This window comes from Eumetopias jubatus, unplaced genomic scaffold, assembly GCF_037043125.1.
Source record: "Eumetopias jubatus isolate StellerSeaLion01/CBP00866 unplaced genomic scaffold, mEumJub1_p1.0 scaffold_7, whole genome shotgun sequence".
Taxonomy (NCBI): Eukaryota; Metazoa; Chordata; class Mammalia; order Carnivora; family Otariidae; genus Eumetopias; species Eumetopias jubatus.
The window spans coordinates 86,722,967-86,748,914 of record NW_028274813.1 but is presented as its reverse complement, the minus strand read 5'-3'; the positions used below and the strand labels follow the sequence as shown (position 1 = coordinate 86,748,914).

The 25,948-nt window shown below is 40.5% G+C and overlaps 1 long non-coding RNA gene and 2 pseudogenes across 1 annotated transcript; 2 read left to right on the top strand and 1 right to left on the bottom strand.

Moving 5' to 3' along the window:
- The first annotated feature begins 2,157 nt into the window (after positions 1–2,157).
- On the top strand, positions 2,158–3,189 carry LOC148163940 (52 kDa repressor of the inhibitor of the protein kinase pseudogene; annotated as a pseudogene).
- Positions 3,190–3,196: 7 nt separating this feature from the next.
- LOC148163939 (52 kDa repressor of the inhibitor of the protein kinase pseudogene) lies at positions 3,197–4,185 on the top strand (annotated as a pseudogene).
- Positions 4,186–9,554: 5,369 nt separating this feature from the next.
- Positions 9,555–21,234, bottom strand: LOC148163938 (uncharacterized). The gene is made up of 3 exons (XR_015768639.1): positions 21,182–21,234; positions 12,229–12,600; positions 9,555–10,348 (listed from the first exon to the last, which is right to left on the bottom strand). It is a non-coding gene; the product is annotated as an uncharacterized LOC148163938 (long non-coding RNA).
- Between the last annotated feature and the right edge of the window lie 4,714 nt (positions 21,235–25,948).

Here is a 25,948-nt window from a genome sequence, read left to right as displayed (position 1 = left end):
CCAACTAATCATTAAACATTTATCTGGTGGAAAATAGTAAACAATTAGGATCAGCTAATTTAGTCCAACTGGCCAAACCAGTTTCTGTGTATGTGTAGAATGCTGAATGCTCAACTGAACTATTGCAGACACCTTGTACATAATACTAAAACAAAATTTACGTAGCTAGTTGATACTAGAAAATCTTTCTAACTTTAAGTAATATAGTCTATGCTCTAGTTGCAGGTAAATTATTATAAAATCTAACCTACTAGATATTCACTAATGCTGAACTTTAGAGATACATGGATTAACAATTTGCTAAAAATTTGGTTATAAGTGTTTAAACTCCCCACCCCACTCTGAACAAGCAAGGCCCTAGAGATTGTGTTGGATATGGTATTGTGTCAAGATTGTCCTAAGAGGTACAGAGTTTAGGTTGAAGCCAACGTGAAAGCATTACTCTGAGGCACAAATGAAATCAAGTCTGGCACAGAAGAGACAAAAACCAGGGATAAGGTAAGGGTACAATCTCAAGCCACCAACATAGAACAAGCATTTATAAGAGAAGCTAAAAATTCATTGGGGATACTCCTAGAGTTTCTGGAGCATAGATGCAAGGACTTTTTCTAGGGGAGTAAAATGGTTCTAAGACTAATGCCAGCATGTGTGTGGAGGAGGTATCCCCCCCACACCACCAAGCAATGCTCAGGACACCAGGTAGGTGTTCTACAGTTCAACTCAGTTCTGAACAATCTACCTGGAGAGAGCATCAGATTCCAAAGGGACAGGGCTCAATCACAAAAGACCACCCTCCACTTCCGAAGCCAGTTACAAGCTCAGGTTAACACCCGTGCTTCGGCCCAACCAGCTATAGATTGGAGGTTCCAAAGATCCACTCACTGGATTTCAGATACCAGTTGTAAGTCTGGGTTGTTAGCTGTGCTTCTTCTTAGCAACTGGCTATAGATCAAAGGTTCTCCTGACCTCTACCCTTTCAGATTCAACTTACTAGCTGGAGTGGCTCACAGAACTCAGGGAAACATTTACATACATTTACCAGTTTATTATAAAAGGATATGATAAAGGATACAGACGAACATCCAGATGGAAGAGATGTTTAGGGCAAGGTATATGGCAAGGGACACGGAACTTCCGTGCCCAGCCTGTGTGTGCTCCTCTCCCAGAACCTCCTCATGTTCACCAACCTGGAATCTGTCCAAATTCTGTCCATTTCTAGGTTTTTATGGAGACTTCATTACATGGGCATGATTGATTAAATCATCAGCCTTTGGAGATCAATTCCACCACCAGCCCCTCTCATCTCCCAGGAAGTACGACCCCATTCTTGGGTCACCCAGGGGCATGCCAAAAGCTGCCTCATTAACATAACAAGAGGCACCTTTATCTCTCTCACCACTTAAGAAATTCCTCGGGTTTTAGAAGTTTTATCATGGGAGCAGGACAAAGACCAAATACATATTTCTTATTATAATTCATAATATCACAGGAAGGAAGCCATTAAAAGATGACATTGCTAATAAAAAAAAAATACGATATTGCTTCCTTAAATTATGGATTCATTCTCGCACTCACTTGCTGTAGCTGACAGGTCTCATGCCCAGTATCCTTATTAGCCTCCCATGGTTAAATCCTTGCAACTAGTTGTTATCCAGCAATATTCTACACTTTGCCAGCCTTAACAAACAATAAGTATATAGGCAAACTACCCCTAGGTGGAACATCAACTGCAAGTTGAAGAATCAAACTATTAGGTTAGAACAAGATTTCTTACAACTTTGGCACTATTGACATTCAGATGGCACATTTGACATAATTCTTCGTTGTGGGGCTCTCCTCTGCACTGTAGGATGTTAGTAGCATCCCTGGTCTCTGCCCACTAGATGCCAGTACTGCCCCCCCACCTCAAGTTATGACAATCAAAAATGTCTCCAGATGTTGCTAAATGTCCTCTGGGGATAAAACTGCCCCCAGTTGAGAACCCTTGGATTAGAAATAGAATTATCCCTGTGGTGTTCTTTCTGCTTCCTTTCTTAGAAGACATACCAGGGGATTACTACTGGGGGACATCGTGGTTATTCTTTTTGGTAATAGACTTAAAGTGTTTCCTGTTGGACTGAGGTCCTCAGTTCCTTGTCACATTGACTTTTTCATGGCATGACTCATAAGAAGATAGTTGACTTCGTCAGGACAAGGAAGCAAGAGAACCAGAAAGATGGCAAGCAAGACCAAGTCAGTCTTTTGTAACCTAATCTCAAAAGTGATATCCATCACTTTTGCCTTATTGCATTCATTAAAAGCAAGCCACTAGGGCCAGCCCACACTCAAGCAGGACCATTGGGGGGCCAATTTAGAAGCCTGACTACACCAGGATGGAAGGGAGGTAAACTTCATTTTTTAATATTTGCATGTCGAAAAAGGTCTTTTTTTTTTCTACTCTCCTATTCAATCAATAGTTAGACATAGAACTCTAAGTTGAAGGTGCTGGGCTGGCTCTCCTCCCCAACCCTACTGATGGCAGGCTGCCCTGAGAAGACAGCAAGAGGAGAGCTGGGAATGCAGGGAAAGGACCCCTAACCCTTTCACAACGCCCACGGACACGAGGAGGAGCCAGACCTGGTCTTCTTCAGTCTCCCCAGGGGAGCCTGGCCAAATGCATCAGTAAGTGAAGAATTAAAGAAGAGCAGACTTAGAAGATAAAACTTAGAAGAGACAACATTATTGGTTATGCACCAAGCACTTGGAGGCCCCTACAATCTGCAGAACTTGTCCTTATAGGACAAATTTTTATCCGACAAGTCATCTGAACAACCTGCATAATAGACACAGAAAACAAATAAAAGAAATGAGTGAAGATGAAATCAGGACACTGAAACATAAAAACAAAACAAACAAGAAAAAAAATTGACAAAAACTTCTGTCCAGGAATATAACAATAAAGAGACAAACAACAGCGATGCTTAGAACCCCAAAGCAGGAGGTAAAGAACTGGATGAAGACATTGTACCTTTAACCCTTGAAGAGAAGGAAAACAATACCTAAAATCTTTATTTGAAGTTTTGATTCTTATATAAACAAAACCTACCTCCGGATGGACCCGAGGCTGATGAAATCCCAAGAACTCTCTAAGCTCCTGATAACTTTCAAGCATTGCTGACATGTGGGATAAATTCTGGTGGAGAGGTCCTGAGAAATTTTAATAGATTCCCTGCAAGCACTTGTTTTATGTTTAGATGGTATAAGTAGAGACACAAATATTAGATGGAATAACTATGGCTGGCTAAGAATCTGTCCCTCTGCCGTGCTATCAACAGATTTTTATTTTTGTCATTGTTGTTCTTAAAAATATCCTATCTTAACCTTTACAAAAAACGCCTATCTTTTCTAAGAGCCCTTGGACAAAGTTCCCTGCAGGACACATCTCAGATGTTTTCTTTGCAGCTTGACTGCAGTGTTACATTCACTAATGAGGTGACGGAAAACATTAAAGCTTACCATGGATTTTGCTATGAGGAAGCCATAAATTTGATAACCAACGTGATACTCAAATAAAACTCCCTGAGAAATTCCACAGAGCTCAGCAAGGTAACCTGGAATCTCAACCAACCTCTGAGAATCACTATAAAGGATCCCTGTGTTCCAACAGTGGAAGACATTACTCAGGAACTTAAAGATATATTCTCAGAACAATACCCCAAACCTTGTAAATGCTCATCTCGGGTACTGTCTGTCATGGGACAGCTCAAATTCAACATATCAGAGAAACACCATGCTGACTTGTACAGAAGTAACTTCGTCAATCCTGACACACTCTCAGCCCAGCTTCACTGGTAGAAAATAAAGTAGAAAAACAGAAGGAAAGAGGTAGAGTTCTCATCCACTACTTAGGAAGCCCGACATCTGCCTGACCCCAAATTTTCCCTAATGCTTATACATTGCTGAAAGTCTTATGTATTCTTCCTGTGATGAAGTTTGAGAATGACTGCTGTGAAAATGCTCAAAAGCATCTCAAAAACATTCCTGAGGAAGACTTTGACAGAATGAAGGTCAAGTAACTTGACTTTGCTGAACATAAACTTTTATATAAAACATGATCTGGATTTAATGGTAGATACACATATCAAACTCTACACAAACAAGTCAGTGCTTCCTACAGGTAATTCATAAACCATAAAAAGTACCTAAGAGAATGTTAAAAAATAGGTTGATACCCTTGTCAGTTACCTGCTCAGTGGGGAGTCTGCCTCTGCCCCTCCCCCTCCCTGCTTGTGCTCTCTCTCTCTCTCAAATAAGTAAAATCATTTTTTTTTAAAGATTTTTATTTATTTATTTGAGAGAGAGAGAGAACATGAGCATGGAGAAGGGGAAGAGGCAGAGGGAGAAGCAGACTCCCCACTGAGTGGGAGCCCAACATGCAGCTCCATCCCAGGACCCTGGGATCATGACCTGAGCCGAAGGCAGACATTCAACCAACCGAGCCACCCAGGTGTCCAGTAAGTAAAATCTTAAAAAAAAAAAAAAGATTTTCTCCTATATTTAATATTTGGTGGAAAACCTGTAAGGTGTATGTAGGCCACTTAATCACTGTCACTGAATATCTTTGCCTATACACCTCTTATTGAATACATTAGCCATTGATAATCTGTGTAGACAACCACTGTTTTAATGCTCACACCTTGAAGATTTATCTGTTCTTCCAGAAGATAGTATTGCAAGTACGAAGTTTCATTTCTGCATGATCTCTGGTTCTGGCACTCTAGAAATGCTTAACGTCATTTTGGATATGGCATTTATTGTCACTGTGGATCCAACTGTATTGAGTTATCACTTCTTTGAAGGAATAAATTTTGAGGAGGTGTAAGAGGAAAGAAGAGATTTTATAAAGTGTTACAATGAATCTCACAACCGACCTTTGACTAGTTGGGGTTTTAAGTATATTGTTAAAGATTTGTAGCGTACAGTTAATGGAAGTATCAGAGAGAGAAACTGTGAGCTTATAAAACAAGGGGTCAGTACAGGTTTCCTCTTTATCGTGTGAACTTAGAGGAACACATTACCATTGAAGTTCAGATGGGAGAGCCTGCCATTCTTGTTCCATATCTGGTTGTTGCTATTTATTACTTTGTTAAGCTACACCCTCCTGAGTCTTAACCTTTTCATCAAGTATATATTAAACACTTCTGTCTCATGATCAAACTGAAATCAGAGACCATGGATTCTGAGAATTGATCTATTTTCTTCTGTCTTTTTCTGTGACTGTAACTACTTCCTCATCTTGACCTGGAAAACTTACAAAAATAAGGGTTTTGTGGTTTATCTAGGATTAATATAGAAAATATGACCATTATTTTTAGTGAGGAAAATCAAATTTATTTAAATCTAAATAGTAAGTGAATTTTCATTTCATCTTATTTCAGTGAAATGTGGGTTTGTTCTTTTTTCAAATTTGTTTTAAAAAAAAACATTATGCCCAGATGGGTTCACTGGTGAATCCTACCAAACATTTAAGGCAGAAATTATACCAATTCTCCATAATCTCATCCTGAAAACAGAAGCAGAGAGAATACTTCCTAACTGATTCTGTGAGGCCAGAATTACCCCAATACCAAAATCAGAGACTACAAGAAAAGGAAATTATAGACAGACTCTCATGAACATGGCTGTAAAAATATTTAACAAAATATTAGTAAGTCAAATCAAATAATGTATAAAGAGAATTATCTGCCATGACCAAATGCAATTTACCCCAGGTATGCAAGGTTGGTTCAACATTTGAAAATCAGCTATGTAATCCATCACATCAACAGGCCAAAGAAAATCACATGATCATATCAATAGATGCAGAAAAAGCATTTGGCAAATCCCACACCCATTCCTGATCAAATCTATCAGAGAACTAGGAATAGAGGAAAGCTTCCTCAACTCGATAAAGAACATCTACAGAAACCTACAACTAACATCATACTTAATGGTGAGAACTAGAAGCTTTCTCACTAAGATCAGGAACAAGGCAAGGATGTCCCTTTTCACTACTCCTTTTCAACACCACTCTGGAAGTCCTTGCTAATGTACTAAGGCAAGAAAAGGAAAAAGAATGTAAACAAATTGGGAAGGAAGAAATAAAATTGTATCTGTTCACAAAGTGATTGCTATGTAGAAAATCTGAAAGAATCAACAGAAAAACTCCTGGAACTGTCAAGCAATTATATAGCAAGTATGCGGATACGAGATTTATATACAAAAGCCAATCACTTCCCTATATGCCAGCAATGAAGAAGTGGAATTTGAAGTAAAGCAAGGTTCTAAATGGCTAGGCAATTATCCCAATGTCATTTATTTACTTCTTATTTTTCACATTGATTTGGAATGATGCCTGCATCATACACAAAATTCTCATATACATTTTCAATTTTTAGACTCTTAATACCATTCCACGTAAGTGTAGATTTCTGCATAATATATACCAAACTGTTCTTATCATTATAACTTTATGATTAAATATCTAACTGGGTCAATGTAGTGGTTACCTATTGTTGCATAGCAAATTACCCCAAAATTAGCATTTTAAAACAACATTTATTATCTCACCCAATTTCTAAGGGCCAGGAATCTGGGAGAAGGGTAGCTAGATAGTTCTGGCTATCTCTCACCAGGTTGCTGTGGAGGTATTGGCTGGGGCTGCAGTCATTTCAAGGCTTAACTGGGGTTCAATTCACTTTTGAGCTCACTCACACTGTTGACAAGTATCAGCTCCTCATTTGATGTTGGCCAGATGTTTTAGTTCCTTGCCATGTAGGTCTCTCCACAGGGCTGCTCACAACATGGCAGCTTGCTTCCTCCAGAGGAGAGACTGGGGAGTAGGAGGTATCCAAGACAGAAGCCACAGTTTTTTATAACCTAATCTTTTTTTAAAAAAGATTTTATTTATTTATTTTTTTGTTTGAGAGAGAGAGAGTGAGCGAACGCATAAGTGGAGGCAGGGGCAGAGGGAGAGGAACAAGCAGACTCCCCACTGAGCAGGGAGCTGGACATGGGGTTCGACCCCAGGACCCTGGGATCATGACCTGAGCTGGAGGCAGATGCTTAACTGACTGAGCCACCCAGGCGCCCCTATAACCTAATCCTGAAAATGACATACCATTAGTTTTGTCATAAGCTACTGGTCAGACCAACACTGGTTTAATAGGGGTTCAGATTTAACAAATAAAAAAAAAAATCAGTAATCCCAGTTAAACTTGATTTTCAGGTAAACAACAAAACTTTTTATTATAACTATGTCCCATGCAATACTAAAGATACACTTATACTAAAAATATGCAATCTTTGTCTGAAATTCAAATTTAATTGGCCATTCTATATTTCATCTGTCAACCCTACCCTGGTACAGTGTGGGAGGGGCAACAGAAGGGTGTTAAAACCAGAAGACAGAGATCATGAGAGCCCATCTTGGAGAGTGGCTACCAGAGTTAAGTCTTCCCTTGTAAGGTTTTTTTTGTTTTTTTTTTTTGCTGATCAATTTCATGCAATTACTCTTCTAGTTGAGCCAAAAATCAAGTTCCCCCCAAAAATGCAGTTATAGTTTTTATTGGGATTTCACTGAATCCATAGATCAATGCAGGAGAAATAGATATATTTATAGTACAGAATCTTCTGATTAAGACTTTTTATATCCTCTACTAATTTTTAGATTTTTCTTCATCTAGATCCTACATATTTCCTGTTAGGGTTTGCTGTTATTGCTGTTTTGATTTGCGATTGTCATAATTTTACCTATGATATTTTTGAACTTGTAGTTGAAACATAAAAATGCTGCTGATTTTTAAAAAAGATTTTATTTATTTATTTGACAGAGAGAGAGAGAACACAAGCAGGGGGAGCAGCAGGTAGAGGGAGAAACAGGCTCCCCACCAAGCAGGGAGCCCCATGCGGGGCTCAATCCCGACCCTGGGATCATGACCTGAGCCGAAGGCAGACGCTTAACGACTGAGCCACCCAGGGGTCCTTATCCATTTATTTTAGAGAGAGAGCATAAGCAGGGGGTGAGGTGGGGGCGGAAAGCAGAGGGAGAGGGAGAGAGAGAGAATCCCAAGCAGATTCCCGGCTGAGTGTGGAGCCCGACCAGGCGCTCGATCCCATAACCCCAAGATCACAACCCAAGCTGAAATCAAGTCAAATGCTCAACCGACTGAGCCACCCAGGTACGCCATTTTTTTTTTTTTTTAATTAAATAGGCTCCACTTCCAGTGCAGAGCCCATTGCAGGGCTCAAACTCACAACTCTGAGATCAGGCCCTGAGCTGAAATCAAGAATTGGGTCACCCGGGCGCCTGGGTGGCTCAGATGGGTAAGCGTCTGCCTTCGGCTCAGGTCATGATCCCAGGGTCCTGGGATCGAGTCCCGCATCAGGCTCCCTGCTCCTTGGGAGCCTGCTTCTCCCTCTGCCTCTCTCTCTCTCTCTCTGTCTCTCATGAATAAATAAATAAAAAGTTTAAAAAAAAAAAAAGAATTGGGTCACCCAACTGACTGGGCCACCCAGGTGCCCCAAGCAGTAATCATTTTTATGAGAAAAACTTGGGACTAGGAAGAGTCTTTTGTTTTGTTTTGTTTTGGTTAAGAGTTAATTATTTATTTGGGAGAGAGAGAAAATGAGAGTGGGGGAGGGGGAGAAGGGGCAGAGGGAGAGAGAGAACCTCAAGCAGACTCCCACTGAATGGGGAGCCCAATGTGGGGCTCCATCCCACGACCCCAAGATCATGACCTGAGCCGAAACCAAGAGTCAGACATTCAACCGACTGAGCCACCTAGGCACCCCTAGGAAAGTCTTCTGAACTGAGGGAAAGTAATATATAGCAAAACTATTCTCCACATTTTATTATTTAGATTGACATGTAAATGTGCTATGATGTTTCCAAACTACCCTCCCCAAATGCTTTGGACCAAAACTTGCTGCATAAAAAACTTCCTAGAATTTTAGTTTAAATATCCCATATCTGCACTGCTTTGAAAGAACTTGCAACAGAGTCTCACTTCCAGATGGCAGCCTGACTTTTTCCTTACCTACCATTTCAGACAAAATGTTCAAGGGGGACTTTTCATAGTACTTTAGACATATCACTTCCCAAAGAATTTACTACCTAACAAGGTTTGGATCAGAATCACACATGTAAAAGATAAATAAGAACAGAGTCCTCTGCAAATCCAGAATACAGGCCAAAGCACAAGACAATATAACCTAACGGGAGAAGGAAAGACAAGGAATGAGAGACTCAGCTCTCAGGGGAATGCCACAACCTTTGCCAGCCAAAGGCTGGCAAAGGATGGCGTCCAATCTTTTTTTTTGGGGGGGGGGCGCTCATTCTTAAACAACAACTGTTACCAATCTCTTGAGCATTGGGATTGTCAGATTTCTTTCCCTGAGAAATGCTTAGGAGTAGCAATCAGATGGGGAGGGGAAGCTACGGGACTTGTCTTCACTTCATGTTACTTCTGCATAGGCAGCATGCTGTTTTTACTTAGATTGCACACTATGCAATGATAAAAATAATGTGTTTTCTAAAGAGGCTTTTATTTGTAATTCATAAACTTTTCTTTTTATATAATAACTGTGATTCGGAAGGAGGGTTGTGGGGTTTGTGAAAACTGGTAGGGGAGAGCTAAAGCTCTCCTAAGCCATTCCTTTATATGTAGCATTACCAAAGCTGTAAAATAGCACTGTTCTACACTGTATAAAAGTTTAAAAAGGTAGAATTCTTATCTTCAAAAAAGCACAGTCCAAAGGTGCAAGCAAACAGGTGCAGAGAAAATGCAAAGAGTGAATCAAAGAAGGTGAGTGGGATAACTTGATTATAAGCACAGTACAGAATACTCAACCTGTGGGGTACAAAAGAAAACATTGATATTGAGGGCTGAGTTGATTTTAAACTTTGCCTTAACACTGTGTTAATGAGGGCAAAATATTCCTGTGCAGTGGGGCACATGCCTTTTTCTAACACACCGGGTGATACGGTCCCAAGCCATGATGAGTCTGGAGAGGCTGGGAGTACCCAGCCCATGGGCTATGTAACAACTTTTTGGGAAATAGGTAATATGAGGTATTTCAGGTCCTATGGAGAGTTCAACTGAGGGCTGAAGCCTGGAAAACGATCCAGATGGAGTGGACTCATTTCAATACATATTTATTGAGTACCTATGTATCAGGCACTATGTTGGGGACAAAACATGGTCTCTGTTTCATCTATGTCATCTCAGAATCACACTCAGGATCTGACCTGTACATAGCAACTTGAGAAGATCCATCAAAATGAGTGGTCTTGCATTTTTAGAAGCTTCTTTAAGATTGTGTCCTCCTTCTGAAAGAGTACAAAAAATAAAATGTAAAAGGTGCTCTGTTCTGTTTTTTTTTTTTTTAAGATTTTTATGTCTAAATAATCTCTACACCCAACATGGGGCTCAAACTCACAACCCCAAGATCAAGGGTTACATGTTCTACTGACTGAGCCAGCCAGGAACCCCTGTCCTGTTCTCTTTAACTCTCAAATGCCCAGCTGAGAAAAAAACACTGAAAATTTAAGCAGATTTTGCTATTGCTCAGGAGTGAGTTAACAGCAATTTTTAACTAAATGAATGCCAACTGTAAGCTAATTTAAACCAAATATGCCAGTCTAAACCATTCTATTGGGCAGTACACTGGTGCAAATTCCATCCTAGCCTGGTTAAGTGATTTCCACCGGATTCCAAATGCCTGGGGAGGAGTAATTTAATTAACGTTTTTCACTGAGGGCGCCTGGTGGCTCCGTCGGTTAAGTGTCTGCCTTTGGCTCAGGTCATGATCCCAGGGTTCTTGGTTCAATCCCCAAGTCCGGCTCCCTGCTCAGTGGAGAGCCTGCTTCTCTCTTTCCCTCTGCTGCTCCCCCTGCTTGTTCTCTCACTCTCTCTCTCTGTCAAATAAATAAATAAAATCTTCTAAACAAAACATTTTTCACTGAAATCTTGATTCTTATCTACCATCCTATCCTCCAAAACCTCTCTTTCCCCATGTCTTCTCCACCTGAGAAAATGCCAACCCATGCACCCAGGCACTTGCTCAACCCAGAGATGTTTATGCATTTGCTCTCTGACCTCCCACATCCAATGACCAAGCCCTGTCAATTCTACTGCCAATCCATCTTGAATTCATCTACTTCTCTTTCCCCTAACACTACCCTAATCCAAGTCATCTGTATCTCCCACCCACACAACTGGTCTGCTTACTTTCACCCTGACCTCTATCAAATTCCTCAGATAGATATGTGATTTAACTTAACTTTTTTTTTTTTTTTTTTTTTTTTTTGGATATTTCTCCCCTCAGAATGTAAGCTCCTTGAAGACAAAGATCATGTCTGATTTTTTTCCCCTGGGTTATTGCTAATGCCTAGCATATAGTAGGCATCAGTAAAACTTGAGAGAATGAATGCATGAATGCTTTGTAGAATCCCTGCACAATAGGAGTCCTCCTCTGTAAAACAGACAGTTATAGCTCAGAGTCCATTCTCTTAAAAGTCTTTTTTCCCCTTGGGGCCTCATGAACCAGTTCCTCAAAGATAATTGAGTCTTTTTTCTTCTTTCAGGCAGATTGTATGGTGACCTTTCAGCAGAGCCTTTTACGAAGAAATCAGGAGTGAGAGCTCTGATAGAGCATGACTAAATGGAAATAATCCAATCCGAGCCTACCTCTTCTTTAAAGCTTTGGAAAGAAGCGGAGAAATTTTAAAAGAAAAACACCATCTTAGAAACAGAGCCTTGAGGCAATACTGCCATCTGGTGGCAATAATCTTAATCTGCAGGCAACCAAGAACGTTCCCCTTTGCCTTAATCTTTTTTTTTTTTTTTAAGGATTTTATTTATTTATTTGACAGAGAGAGACACAGCGAGAGAGGGAACACAAGCAGGGGGAGTGGGAGAGGGAGAAGCAGGCTTCCCACTGAGCAGGGAACCCGATGCGGGGCTCCATCCCAGGACTCCAGGATCATGACCTGAGCTGAAGGCAGACGCTTAACGACTGAGCCACCTAGGCGCCCCTTGATATTCATTTAAATGGTCTTCCCGGGGAAGGAAACTCCCAGAGCAAAGTTATTTTTATCTTCATTGCCCTGTGAAAGAGTTCCCTGTAAGAGTAAAGTTATATTGGCGACAAGACTGAAATAGAATTTGTGTGAGTATAGCCGGTTTCAGTTCTCAGGGATTTTCTCACCTTATTTTCCTTTCTTTTTGTTGAATTTTTCACTTCTACTGTACTATTTTCAACTTACAATCAACTTTTTTTCTTCCGAATGTTCCTTTTGAATGTGTTCTTTCCTTTCCTTTTGAAGCAAGTTTTCCTACCAACTTCATAGCCTCTATTTTCTGAGTTCCTTTTTGTTAATTTTGGTCTCTCTCATACCGGAGGCTTTCCTTGATTGTCTGAGGGCAAGCCTTGGCTGTCTTTTTAGGAGAGTAAGGCCAATCGTAGGGGTGAGGCAGGGTAGGACGTTGGGCTGCTCAGTGGAGGATGATCTTTTCAGGAGTGCAGGATTTTGCCCCTCTTGGGCTGGAAAGTTTTCCCAGTGAGGAATTATCCAATCACCTGTGGATGGAGGAGGGAATGGAGTAAGTCTGGTTGCTGGCACTCTGAGAGCTGAGTTGGAAGAGGGGGCTGATAGGTCTTGCCATCTAATATTGACTTTCATGTAATTCCCATTTTCAGTAGAGTATCTCTGTCTTCGGCTATGCCTCATATTTTTTTTCACACACACTCCCCCTTCCAGAGATATCTAGTACCTTCTGGGCCTAAGCTTTCCAGGGGTCCTGAGAATTGGCTTGCTCTGGTTTCCCTTACTAATAGCTTAGTTAGCTATTAGTCCACAAAGTCAGTTCCCACACTTGCACCTGCTTTACAACTTCCCATAGCTCACCACAAAATTATGCATTTTGAGCTTATTGTCTTTTAAGAGGACTTCAGATAAGCAGCAGAGATATATGAATGTGTCCATTGGATCATATTTAAGTAGGAGTCTGCATTATATTCATAAGGCCCCCTCTAATTCTAAATTGTTATTTTAAGTGCATTTTCATTAAAGCAAGAATAACATAGTTGGGAATGATATTGAAGCAAGTACAACTCAGGAATCTCATATCCAAATGCATTAGGAGAAAAGAGGTAATTGATTTTTTTTTCAGTAATCAATCTGGGGAAACTTCAAGGAAGAGACAAAATTTGAAGAACTATCTATATGATAGAAATGTACATCTTGATACAGAGCAGAAGAAAACACTTTTTAATAACTGAACCTAAAACTTTATGTATACATTTTAAGAGCAGCAGGGGTGGAACAAAAAAGAAGTTGAGGGAGCCTGCAGCAAGCTCATTCTTGATCCAGAGTGCAACAGGAACCTACCATCAGGCTTCAGGCAGTGAGATGGTATGAGAAAGGCAGTGAAAGGCAGGATATAGAAAACTGTGGTATCAGCTGGAAGGATAAACTGAAAGAGGAAGAGACGACACACACACACACACACACACACACGCACACAAACCCAAAAAACAAAAAACAAACAGAAGGTTTTTTATAGAAACGGAAAAGTCAATCTTCTAAAATTCGTAGGGAATTGTAAGGGGCCTTGATTAGACAAAACAATACCGAGAAAGAAGAACAAAGTTGGAGGACTCCCTTCCCAATTTCAAAACTTACAACATGGCTACAGTAGTTTAAAATCTGTGTGGTACTGGCATAAGGATAAACATATAGACCAATGAAATAGACCTGAGAATCCAGAAATAAATCCATACATCTCTGGCCAATTGATTTTCAACAAGGATGCCGAGACCATTCAATGAGGAAAGAATAGTTTCTTCAATAAATGATGCTGGCACAACTGGACATCCATACTCCGATCTCATACAATACACAAAAATTAACTCAAAATGGATCAACAACCTAAATATAAAAGCTAAAACTAGAAAACTCTTAGAAAAAAACTTATGGGTAAATCTTCATGACTTTGGATTCTGAATGGACTTTTAGATACGACATCAAAAGCACAAGCAATAACAACAACAAAAAGATAAATGAGACTTCATCAAAATTAAAATCTTTTGTGCATCAAAGGACATTATCAAGAAAATGAAAAGATAGGCCCTAATAGAGCTAAAGAACCAGGCCTGCCTTGTGCCTAAAGGACCTACTTTGGGGGCACTGTGTCCCAGGGGGACATGAGGTCTCCTTTGGGATTTCATTGCAAAATGTATGATTTACCTCCTCACAAAAATAAAAAAAGGAGGAGGAGGAAAGAAAGGAAAAAGAAAATGAAAAGATGACCCACAGAATAGGAGAAAAAAATTTGATGTATCTGATAAAAGGTCTAGTGTTCAGAATATATGAGTTACAACTCAACCACAAAAAGATAAGCAACCCAAAGTAAAAATGTGCAAAGAACTTGAATAGACATTTCTTCAGAGAAGTTATGTCAATGGCCAACAAGCACAGGAAAAGATGCTCAACATCACTGGTCATTAGGGAAATGCAAATGAAAACCACAATGAGATACCACTCTAACCCACTAGTATGACTATTTTTAAAATGGAAAATAAATTCTGATGAGAATAGGGAGAAAATGTATACTGCTGGTGAAAATGTAACATAGGGCAACTGCTATGAAAAACAGTTTGATGGTTCCTCAAAAAGTTCAGCATAGACTTACCATACGACCCAGCAATCCCATTCTTAGGTATATAGGCAGGGGAATTGAAAACAGGGACTCAAACAAGTACACGTACATGCATATATTCATACCAGCATTACTCACAATAGCCAGAAGGTAGAATCAGTCCAAATGTCCTTTAATAGATGAATGGATAAACAAATTGTGGTATACACATACGATGGAATTCTATTCAGCCATAGAAGGAATGAAGCATTGATACATGCTACAACGCGGAGGAACCTCAAAAACACTAGGCTTAGTGGAGAAACCAGACCCAAAAGGCCACTTATTATATGATTTTACTTACATGAAATATCCAGAATAGGTAAATCTATAGAGACAGAAAGCGACTGGTAGTAGCCAGGGACTTGAGGGAGGGAAAAGTGAGGAGTGACAATGGGTACAGGGTTTTCTTTGCGGGTAATGAAAATGTTTTAGAACTTGATAGAGGTGGTGATTTAACATCATGAATGTTCTAAATGTCACTGAATTGTATACTTTAAAATGGTTAATTTTATGTTATGTGAATCTCACCTCAATTTTTAAAAAGTAGAGGAGATGCTGAAGGACCCAACAGCAAAGCCTTAGGAGTAAGACAGAAAAACAAACAAAAAATAGTGAAACAAATACAAATACAAAGCAAAAACAAAACAAGGAGGCATAAAACAGAGAATTTCTGCTTGAAGCAATGACGGATGTGAACATTCTTAGCTCAAAAAAAGGGGGCAGAATGTACATAATCAGAAAAAAAGCAAATGAAATAATTTTCTAATTAGCAGAGCTCTGGGAATGCTGGTTGGACAGGTGAGACGTGCTTATCACTTTAAGTTCACTAAGATTCTAAAGGGCAATAAAAAAACTAAGTGGAATAGAGACAGGGAAGAACTCTGCTTTTCTGAGAACCTAGGAAATTTGAAAGAGATAGCTCAGATTGGTTTGAAAGTGGTTACAGAGTAGACTAGAAAAGAAAAACCATTGCAGTAAGGACTAAGATTTACAGAGATATAATGTAAGATAGGAAGATCATGAATACCTAACAGAGACTAGTAAAGCTTTAAGACCTACACTAATCTAAGTAATTTTTTTAAAGATTTTATTTATTTATTTGACAGAGAGAGGGAGAGCACAAACAGGGGGAGCAGCAGAGGGAGAGGGAGAAGCAGGCTCCCCGCTGAGCAAGGAGCCTGACACGGGGCTCGATCCCAGGACCCTGGGATCATGACCTGAGCCAAAGGCAGACACTTAACCAACTGAGCCACCGAGGCACCCCAACTGAGCCACCGAGGTACCCCTAATCTAAGTAATTTGAGAGGAAAGCTGAATTGTATTACAACTATACATTTGTGTATACAGTAATACAGTATGTACATATACTGTAGTATACGTGCTTTCAAGCCCTATGAGTTGAACAACAGACAGGAAAATCTGAGGATTTATGAAGCAATAATCTAACCTTTTTTTAAAGATTTATTTTATTTTACACAGAGAGAGAAAGTGCACGTATGCACTAGCAGGGGGAGGGGCAGAGGGAGAGGGAGAGAATCTCAAGCAGATTCCATGCTGAAAGCAGAGCCCAATGTGGGGATTGATCTCAGGACCCTGAGATCATAACCTGAGGCAAAATCAAGAGCTATATGCTTGGGGTGCCTGGGTGGCTCAGTCGTTAAGCGTCTGCCTTCGGCTCAGGTCATGATCCCAGGGTCCTGGGATGGAGCCCCACATCGGGCTCCTTGCTCGGCAGGAAGCCTGCTTCTCCCTCTGCCACTCTCCCTGCTTGTGTTCCTCCTCTCACTGTGTCTCTCTCTGTCAGATAAATAAATAAAAATCTTTAAAAAAAAAAAAAAAGAGCTGTATGCTTAACCAAATGAGCCACCCAGGCACCCCAGCAGTAATCTGACATTTTATTCTCAGAAAAGGTTGAAAGGTTAAATTAATGAGTGTATAAAGGTATGCTTACAAATGTTCATTGCAGCATTATCTTAGCAAAATAACTGATTCAAAGTAAATATTCACTAGTATGGTATGAAATTTTATGGAGACATTAAAAAGGGTGAGGTAGATTTTTATACATTGGTTTAGAAAGAGGTCCAAAACATAACTAAGGGGGGGTGAATGGGAAGCATATTGTAGAGCAAGATATGGGAAAGGGTCTCCATTTTTGTGAAACCAAAGAAAACAAAAAGCCTCAAAGAACAAAATTCTATAAATATTTGTGTTAGCCTAGAAAAAATCTAGAAGACTGCACACCCAACTATAAACAGCAGTTACCTCAGTTGGTAATGGCTGGGAGACTGCTTAAGTTAACATTAAGTAAAGCCCTTAGAACAGTGCCTGGCACAAAACTGGTGTTCATTATGTGTTAACCACCATCATTTTTCCTTTATGCGCTTTGACACTGAATTATTACAAAAATTACTTTTGTAATTAAAAAAAACATTTACAGAATGACAGAAAAACAAATGGCTAAAAACATATGAAATATGCTTAGTTTCATTAAGAATCAAGAAGATACAAATTAAAATTACAGTATCATTTTCTGCCCATCAGATTGGCAAAAAAGGAAAGGGTTTATAATATCCATTTTGGTGAAAATTTGACTAAACCATCATTATCCCACATAAGAAAATCATACCTACCAAAGTTTAAAACATGTATATCTTGTGACCCAGCAACCTCACTCCTAGAAATCAATCTGAAAGATATAGCTGCCATACATACAAAGTGATATGTATAAGGATATTCACCATTTAGCAGTGAAAAACTGGAAATAACCTAATGTCCACCAGTGAAGAACACGTGGAATTCGGCAATCATCAGAAAGAATAAGATCTATATGTATCAATATGGAAAATTCTCTAAGAAGTAAAAAAAAGTTAGTTGTGTATCTGTGCCAGTTACTGATTTATTGCCCCTCAGCTCCAACTCTATCCTTCATAGCCCTGTTTTGTGATACTAGATATTTTCCTTTGTCAGCTGATACAATTTTAAGCTCTATCAGTAGGGGGTGCTAGAGGGATACTGCAGGAGGAAGGGGGAGTCTCTTCCTGGTTCTTAGGTGCTATCCTCATTTTTTTTCTTTGTATTGGGGAAATACCCAGTGATGCTTGCCTACCACTGAGGTTCAAGAGCACCCCAGCCAGGCAGCTTCCCAGTGAGTTTCAACAGCATCCCTGTGTCTTTCCATTTAATTCTGCCAGCATCCTTGTGAGCGGCCTTCCAGAACCTCAGTAGTTTCCAAGTGAGTTTCTCAGCACTCCCAACTCAGCAGTCCAGCCTGCAGTTTCCTGCATGCCAGTCCCAAGTGGCAGCAATTCATCAAACTTCATCATCCAGTGACATCATCTGTCATACGCTCTCCCATAAAGTCCAATCATCAGTCTTGGAGAAAAGAGGCCTCTTCCAAATTTGTTCCTTCCTTGAGCCCTTTGCCTCAACCTTAGACATAGTGGCTGCTCCCTAAATCGGCTATTGTATTGTTTTAGAATTCTTTTTACCCCCTTCATAGTTAATTCCATTACTAGTTAATAATTCTTTATATTAAACTTTCTCTATTTAACATGTGGTTTCTGTCTCCTGACTGAGACTGTAGCTGATACATCTCATTTACATTTTTAAAAAACTGTGTGTGTGTGTGCATGCATACACATTTATGTAAATATATAGATGACATGGAATATACCAAATTATTAACAGTGATTATTTCAGGAAAATTAGTGGGACTGCAGGAATAGGGTAAAAGAGGATTTTATCGGGGCGCCTGGGTGGCTCAGTTGGTTAGGCGACTGCCTTCGGCTCAGGTCATGATCCTGGAGTCCCGGGATCGAGTCCCGCGTCCCGCATCGGGCTCCCTGCTCAGCAGGGAGTCTGCTTCTCCCTCTGACGATCTTCCCTCTCGTGCTCTCTATCTCCCATTCTCTCTCTCTCTCAAATAAATAAATAAATAAAATCTTTAAAAAAAAAAAGAGGATTTTATCATTTACTCCATATACTTGTCATTTTAATTTTTTACAATAAACATTAATTCAAGCATTATATAATTCAAAACAAATATATATATAATATAGATACATATATCATGCCAATTTCTGGGGATTAAAATACAGTATGAGGGGACTGAGGGTTGCTCTTGGAAATATAAACTAATTATAAATAGAAGAAAAAATGATAAATTGGGGCACCTGGCTGGCTCAGTCGGTAGAACATGTGACTCTTGATCTCAGGGTTGTTAAGTTCTAGCCCCATGTTGGGTGTAAAGATTACTTAAAAATAAAATCTTTGAGGGGTGCCTGGGTGGCTCTGTTGGTTAAGTGTCTGCCTTTGGCTCAGGCCATGATCTCAGGGTCCTGGGATAGCACTCTGTGTCAGGCTCCCTGCTCAGTGGAGAGTCTGCATCTCCCTCTCTCTCTGCCTGCTGCTCCCCCTGCTTATGCTCGCTCTCTCTCTTGATCTCTTTAAAAATAAAAAATAAATAAATAAAATAAAAATAAAATAAAATCTTTGAAAAAAAGGAAAAAATGGTAAATTATTTTTTGAGGCAATGAATAGGGGTGCCTGGGTGGCTCAGTTAAGCGTCTGCCTTTGGCTCAGATCATGATCCCAGGGTCCTGGGATCATGCCCCACATCCGGCCCAGCATTGTCTTGTCTGGTTCCCTGCTCAGTGGGGAGTCTGCTTCTTCCTCTCCCTCTGCCTCCCCCCACCCCTCACCCTCCCCTCCTGCTCTCTCACTCTCTCTCAAACAAATAAAGTCTAAAAAAAAAAAAAGGCAATGAATCGTGTGGAAAAGACAAATTCTATGTGATAAGGATGCCTGAAATTATGGCACTGCTCGTTATGTCAGGAGTTGCACATGCAGGAAAAATGGTGATAGGAAGATGACTAGCTCCAGCCTCATATTAGTAAGCAGAAGTTAGTACCTATAGTATAAGATGATTATTTATAGATTTAGAGCTTGCGCAAGCCATTCCTAAAACTTGGAGGCCTTGAGCTGAGGGGAAGGCAACAGAGTAAGTCCTGAAGTGCTAACAAGTGTCATTCCAGTAATTTCCGGCTGTATTTTTCAAATTCCTCCCACCCCTGCCTAATTGCCTATTCCACAGTAGCCGTGGCAAAATCCACTACTACAGTCAGAGCTGTAAAGTAAGCATTCCCTAACTTAGCAGGGACCCCAGAATATAAATTTTTCTTGAAACTGAAGTGTTTTATAGAACCAATCTGAGGGAATGAACTCAAGGTAGTGAAGTAGATTTATATGCCATTCACATACAGTACAGATAACTGAACTTACAAAAAATATAAAGAGTGTTAGACTTAAATGTAAACTGTGTTGTGGTTGAAGGAAAAAAAAGCATTCAACTGAATTGGAATCACACAGTCCTACCACTATTTAGTATTTCTTTTTACTCAATTAGTTAAGCAGATGGGTTTAAAGTCAGATTTCCTGGGATCAAATCACAGCTCTAGCACATATTAGAAGGTTAATCATTCTTAGCCTATTTTTTCATTTGTAAAAAGGGGAAAAGCACCTACAGCCTTGGTTTTTGAAGAACATATAAGACATGCACTGTATCTGGTACTTACTAAGGTCTCAATACATGTGACTTTCACTCACTTTATGAGTCTCAGGGTTTTTTTACCTAAAAATGAGGGGTCCCTACTAGATTATCCCAAAAGCCCCATTCCTGCTTTACCAGTCTACAAGTTGAGAGATCAAGGATAGGCTTTTTAGGTGGAGGTGGGATGGAAGGAGGTACTACTAGAGAAAATAGTCTAACATGAAACTCAATGAAAGAAATGTTATCAGAAAGGCAGAAAATTCAGTAGAAACTGTCTTCAGGGAGTTCACATCAAGAAAATGTGTCACAGGAGTCAAGGTGCCAGGTACCCTGTAAAGGCAGAAGTAAGATGAGAGATGCCCTTCTCAAAACCGGAGGATGTGCAGGTGATCTTGCAGTAATTTAGAGGATGAATCTGCTGATCTGGTTGTCTAGACCCCGTCCTTTGAGAAGAATGACAGTCTCACTCAGTGGGGCTAAGGAAAACTCCCTGTATCAGTCACCTCTTCAAGGACCAGATCTCACCTCGGCACTCAAAATAATTTGCACGCGTCAGTTTGATGCAAAAGGAGCGGCTAACTCGGTGATCAGAAGGGCCCAGGCGATAGCGGACTCCCAACACACTCCCAGTCTTTGCTTTACTGCCCCACTCGGATTGAACCCCTAGGCCATCCCATACTCGGGTGGGTTATCCCATTCTTCCCTTTACCCATTCAGTGTCCCTCTTGCACTCTCCTTAAGTCCTCTCACCGCGCCGCTCCCCTCACATCTCTCCCTGTCCCCATTTCTGCAGGCCCTCTCAAGCTCCCACCCTTTCTTCCCCATTGCTTCCTATCTCTCATCTCCGACGTTTATAATTCACCTCTTTCCCGTTTCTACCCCCGCCCGGTTCACGCCCTTTCCCACTCACCCTCGTCTAGCTGACGGTGGCTCGCCTACCCAAGCAGGATTGAAGGTGCAAAGGCCCCGCCCAGGGTGCGTGACGTCCAGATTCTCCCGCCCACCTGAAGGCGGAGCTCGAGAGCGATTGGTCCCCATGGTGCACCTCCCAGGACTGGGACCTCTCCCCTACCAACCTGGGCATGTCGGACCACTTCCGCCACCGCTGGGCACCGCTTCTGCAAGCAAGTCTGGCGGCAAGGGGTTTGTCTCGTTCTTGCTGGGATTGTGCGCGGTTTCGCTGTACTTCCTCCAACTTTTCAGTCGGTTTTGCAGGCGGCGTTTCTAGGCTCTGCCCTGTTTCTTGACTGCACCCAGATGTGCTTTAAATAGGAGACCCAATTCGAAAGCCGGCCCTTCCTCTCCAAACTTCCTCCTTGTTCATTGTGTGTTGGCCAGATTTCTGAAGTCCAACAAACTCATTCGTAGCCATAGACTGAGCTCCATGATAGTACTAATAGTGGCTAATACTCCAAACTTATTGTGCGACAGCTATTATTCTCAGATGCTTTGTAAGAATTAGCTTATTTCTCTGTAAGGTAGACATATATTATCCTCGTTTTACATGAGGAAACTAAGTTACAGAGAACTTAAGTATTTTCCTCAAGATCAGCTATTACTGCAGCTATTAAGTGGCAGTTAGGATTAGAACCAGGTGGTTGGATTCCACTAAACCAAACCGTAACAACTGCCTTTGGGACCCTAGGTTTTGAGGCTTACCTCTTCCTGAGTCCGATTTAGAAGACATGAAGGAGGAAGGGTGAGGATGGGAAAGAAGACCAAGAGATTCTTCGTTTTGGCGCTATGTTCTCTGAGCTTGGTGAATTGAAGGATAGGTGGATTGATTATGTGTATATACAGTATATGGATATCCTTTTGAAATCATTCTTTAAAGGCAACTTGGTAAAATATTAAGAGGAAAAAACTATTAAATGATCTCTTATTAAAATGGGGAAGAAAGTTAGGGTGGTATGTAGTATTATGCTTATTTCAAGAGAATGTGTCACAAGAGTCAAAGTGCCAGGTGTCCTCAAAAGGAGCCTGGATATTCCTTAGGGGCTTGTAAATAGACAGTATTTTTGCTTCTGTATTAATATTTAAGGAGATATATAGCAGCTATGCAAATAATGTGGGGGGGAGGGGAAAAAACCTTGCCCATTAACTTTTCAAATGACTAGTAGCCACATAAATCTCAGCTCACTGTCAAAATTTCCAGAAACAGAGCTTTTCTCCACAAGTGCTATTACTCACCATACCACAGTACATCATATAACGTATAGAATGACCAGGAACAAAAATGTTAAAAATTTATTTGATATGGTATTTATCATTTCAAATATAAGTTCAGGTAAGATCCATGGATAGTTTCCAATATTATTGTTTAATAAGTTTTCGTTATTAGGATACAGTGAACAAGACTAAACATTTTCTAATAAAGATCTTGGTAAATTGTAGAGCAGGAACTCAGCTAGTTTTGCCAATAAAAAGGTAGTCTGAATAAGGAATGGTACAGAAATGAATCGGTCTTAGGCACAGTGGCCTACTTTAAACACTGAACCCATTTCCACTTAAGGACCAGAAAATGATGGTGCCCTTTAGAGAATGCTGAAATGAAAATACAGAGGAACATATAGTGGTTCAATTAATACAAAGCAACAAAACTGTCAATATGTTATGTAGCCAGTGGGGAAGCCTTCAGCAATGGCTAAGTGAGTTAAAAAAAAATGTATTTTCCCTTTCCTACCTCAAATTATACCAGTAAGGAACTCTGGAAGATGTGTTAGGTGAATTAGTTTCTTTCCTGTCTTCTCCAATGCTTCATACTTAACTCTGCCCCTGTTGGGAAACTCACTCCTCAGGCTTTGTTGCAATGCAGTTCATCCTTTGCCAAGTAATTTCTTTGGCGGGCCTCCATCCTACAAGTTGAGTTAGGTATCCTCAGGTCTCTTTACTTTTGGGGGAGAGAGGTTAGAGACTGAGGCTTAATGTCTACTAGTGATTGGCGAAAATCGTTCTTCCTTCAGATTCAGGGTATTAATGGCCTCCATTACAGAAACTTGGGCAAACAGTTAATTCTGGCTCTGAAAAAAGTGACTAAGAAACACTCTGCATTTTGTTCATTTGGGCATAATACACATCAGTGATATGACTATAACTCACAGTGAACAAAAGGGTTATTTTTATATTATTCTTTTATCACATTTGGCCCTAATGATGACCCAGAGCCACAATAGGAACAAAAGAATTTAAAAAAAAAGTCAGGTCAAGATTATCCAGCTAGGAATTCTAACAATGGACCAAAAGGACGCTATTGGAAAACTAGATTGCCTTCCCTGATGTTAAATTGGAAATTCAATCGGATAGCATCCTATAACTTTCCCAGTATGGACTCAGGATAGTGAACATAATACCTCTATTGTGACTGTCATTTATTTGCTGACTCCCAAATCTACATCTCCAGCTCTAATTTCCTATTCTGAACTCTAAACTCCAATGGCCTTCTTTATCTCTGCCTGGATGTCCTGGGTGTTCCACAGTATCTCTAACCCAGCCTGTCCAAAACTGAATTATTTATCTCTACCCTCACCCACCTCAGAACTATTCCCCTATATTTTGGTGAATGAATAGTACCCCCTTAGACTCAAGCCAGAATTAGAGAACATTCCAGATCTTTTCCTCCCCTCACGTTTCCTTCTCATTCATCTAATTAGTGGTCAATCATGCTAATTCTACTTGGTTCAGTATATCAGGCATCTCCATCCTTATAAACAGTTAATGCTTGCTGTCTTAGGTCTGGTTCCCTAGAAGAAGAGTCCAAAAGAGGATTTGGGGTGTACTTGATCTCTTGAGGGAATGAGTTTTAAGAAAAACCTATAAGGGAAGGAGAGAAGCAACTAGGGAAAGGAAAAGAACCTAATAATCACGTAGTCTCAGGTAAAGTATAGCCTGGCCTGATCCCCAGTTAAGGACTTGAAGCATTAATCACACAGCAGAATTAAGGCAAGAGGGCCAATCTCTTGTACCCCCCCTAGCAGTCATTGACCAAGGGCAGTTGTTGGCAGGGGGGCATCACAGACTGTTTTCTGGGTAAGGTAGCTGCAGTCAGTGGTGGACGAGTCTCTGGAGAAAGGGGCAGCTGTGAGTTACCAGCATCCACAGTCACTGCCACTTGGTGAAAGGAGATCTTGGCAGCACACCGCGGTTTCTACCACACCAGCCCTCATCATCTCTCACATGAACTACTACAGTAGCCTTCTTGCTGGAATTTCTACTTCTAGACTCGACTACCTTTAATTCACCATCCACACTGCAACCAAGATGATCTTTCCAAAAAGAAAATCTGACCATGCAGCTATTCAAAACTATATAGAGAAAAGAGCAAAACTCATTAACATTTCACATCAACCCTTCATGTTAAAACCTTAAACCACCCTCCCAACCTTATTTCCTAGAACTCCTCACCCACCTACACTTCATGACTGTCTCACACTCACACACACATACATGTGCATGACTTGCACACATGCACACACCTTTGCTCTAGAAATATCAAAGGCAAATTTCATACTCTCTCATATTGCCATGTTTTTATACTCCTGTTTGATCTGCCTAGAAGATATTTCTCTCCCTGCTGCCACTTACCTATCTGAGAAATTCTTGTTCCTTCTCTGGAATTTAAGTGTAGCATCACCTATAAAGCCCGACCTGATTTCTTTAGCCAGACTCACCCCAAAGCTCTCATTGTACCAAATTACAGCACATGTCACAATGTATTGTAATTGTGTACTTAAGCACATGTCTCTCCATTTAAACCATAAATTCTTCCTTTTACTTCCTGGGACTGGCTTGGAGCTAAGGCCCAATAAATGTCAGTTGCTGATCTTTCAGGTTTATCACACCTTGAATAACATGCCCTATTAATTTAACACTCACTGTTCCATGTGATCCTTCCTTACATGCCCTCAAACTGTCTTTTTGAAGTTCTATGACATAACCCCTTCTTTTTAATGTTGTAGAATTTGGTAAACAAGTCCACGTTCCTTCATGATTTTACTAACCTCAGTGTTATTTTTCCTGAGTCTTTTGCAGTTCTAACTCATGCAATATTTTATATTTGAGCTGAATAAGCTTTAAAAACGGAGTGAGATTTCTATAGATGACAATTGAGACTTAAGAAGTAGCATGGACAAAGGTGGAGGAATAGAGTGCTGGTGAATTAGAGCACTAATTACAGTATCAGGAGGACAGAGGGGTGTGGTGGGGAAGAGACTAGAAACCAACGAGTGTGGAGCCTTGAACGCCTCACTGATTGAGATGCAGGGCACAACTTGTGTAGTCAGAGGGTGTGTAAGTCCTGGCTCCACCATGTCTTCACTTGTTGATCTTAGGTAAGCATCTTAACCTCTCTAAGCATCGCTTTCCTCACTTGTAAATTGAGAATGCTATGAAAACTTAAAAAATATATATAACCTAATAAAAAGGTGCTGACTGAATGCTAGTGGGGAGATGACTGGCAGAGGGGCAAGGGGGAAAGACCAATTCCAAAGGAGAAGAGCTGGCTGGGATCTGGGAGGACTCCCCTAGCAGCTCTTGGTGGCCCAGCATGGGCAGATGGAGGCAGAAAGATGGAACCAATTTCCTGGTCTGACAGCAACATCAAAAAATGACTCAGGAGCTGCTACAGACTAAAGCCCAGCTATGGCCCGAGCAGATTAACTTCCTGGGAGAGGTTTCCCAT